A 2,016-nucleotide genomic window follows, 5' to 3' on the forward strand; every position below is an offset into this window, starting at 1 on the left:
TGCGAGACTCCCTCTCAAAAAAAAAAAAAAAAAACTTTCTCGTTTTACTTCACATATTCCTCTGTTTTTTACAACTCCCCATCCCCATTGTTTTATATACCCATGTAAGCTGCCTTAAATTCCTCCTGAAAAGGGCAGAGAATTAACAATTTTTTAAGTAATGTATTTATTTATAATTATAATACACAATTTCTTCAAGACCTACTGTGTTTAAAGTTCCTTGCCCCTTTACCAGTAAGGCCCCAAAACCGCTGTTTTCCTTTCTTCTACATGCTGTTTATAGATGCTCTCCTCTCTTACAGTCCTTGCCTCTTTGCTGTTTCTACACTACTATAAATTTAGAAACCCAATAACCAAGCTTGTCAGACTATGTGCAAATTGAAAGTAAACAGGCTGATGAAAAACAAACTAACCATGATCTGTGTTAAGACGATTAAAAAATAAAAACAAACCAATCATAGGATAGCTTAAAAATAAAATGCGCCGGGCGCGGTGGCTCAAGCCTGTAATCCCAGCACTTTGGGAGGCCGAGACGGGCGGATCACGAGGTCAGGAGATCGAGACCATCCTGGCTAACACAGTGAAACCCCGTCTCTACTAAAAATACAAAAAATTAGCCGGGCGAGGTGACGGGCGCCTGTAATCCCAGCACTTTGGGAGGCCGAGACGGGCGGATCACGAGGTCAGGAGATCGAGACCATCCTGGCTAACACAGTGAAACCCCGTCTCTACTAAAAATACAAAAAATTAGCCGGGCGAGGTGACGGGCGCCTGTAGTCCCAGCTACTCGGGAGGCTGAGGCAGAAGAATGGCATGAACCCAGGAGGCGGAGCTTGCAGTGAGCCGAGATCCAGCCACTGCACTCCAGCCTGGGCAACAGAGCGAGACTCTGTCTCAAAAAAACATTAAAAAATTAAAAAATAAAATAAAATGCATTTAAAAAAAATAAAATGCATAAAACACACTTTGATAACATCTATTTAGTCCACTATTTTGTCTACTTAGAGTCTGGTTTTGTCTTAACTTCCTAATACTCAACTTTAATTGCTGCTTCCCACATTGGTGAAGTATTTCTGCAACATAAAACATCATTTGTCCCAATTATTTAAAAATGTAGAAATAATATTTAGGCAACTAAATGTTAAAGATATGCTTGTAATTTACAAAAACAAAAAAGTGTAAAGGAAAGTAAAACATGCAAAACAAGTTCTTTTTCAGAATGCTTTCCATGCAAAAGTACATATCTCTGGGAGAAATGAAAGACATGAAAATACTAAACCTATTCCTGACTTAAACAACTGTCCTTGAACATTTTCCTTTTTTTTTTTTTTTTTTTTGAGACGGAGTCTCACTCTGTTGCCCAGGCTGGAGTGCAGTGGTGCCATCTCAGCTCACTGCAAGCTCTGACTCCCAGGATCACGCCATCCTCCTGCCTCAGCTGCCGAGTAGCTGGGACTACAGGCTCCCACCACCACGCCCAGCTAATTTTTTTTTTTTTTTGTATTTTTAGTAGAGATGGGGTTTCACCATGTTGGCCAGGATGGTCTCGATCTCCTGACCTTGTGACCTGCCCGCCTTGGCCTCCCAAAGTGCTGGGACTACAGGCGTGAGCCACTGCGCCTAGCCTCTTTTTTGTTTGTTTGTTTTTAAGACGGAGTCTTGCTCTGTTGCCCAGGTTGGAGTGCACTGGTGCAATCTTGGCTCATTGCAACCTCTGCCTCCCAGGTTCCAGCAATTCTCCTGCCTCAGCCTCCCAAGTAGCTGGAACTACAGGCGCACGCCACCACACCTGGCTAATATTTGTATTTTTAGTAGAGACCAGGTTTCACCATGTTAGCCAGGCTCGTCTCCAACTCCTGGTCTCAGGTGATCCACCCGCCTCAGCCTCCCAAGGTACTGGGATTACAGGCATGAGTTACCGCGCCCAGCCTCCCTGAACATTCTTGATAGGTTAAAAAATAATAATAGGCCGGGCGCGGTGGCTCAAGCCTGTAATCCCAGCACTTTGGGAGGCCG

General features: G+C 43.8%; 1 protein-coding gene across 2 annotated transcripts in view; it reads right to left on the minus strand.

Moving 5' to 3' along the window:
* The window catches only part of MPHOSPH9 (M-phase phosphoprotein 9), an 87,112-nt gene that overhangs the window by 81,047 nt on the left and 4,049 nt on the right, over window positions 1–2,016 (minus strand). The window lies entirely within an intron of this gene.

Source organism: Mandrillus leucophaeus, unplaced genomic scaffold (genome assembly GCF_000951045.1).
Source record: "Mandrillus leucophaeus isolate KB7577 unplaced genomic scaffold, Mleu.le_1.0 Scaffold7, whole genome shotgun sequence".
Taxonomy (NCBI): Eukaryota; Metazoa; Chordata; class Mammalia; order Primates; family Cercopithecidae; genus Mandrillus; species Mandrillus leucophaeus.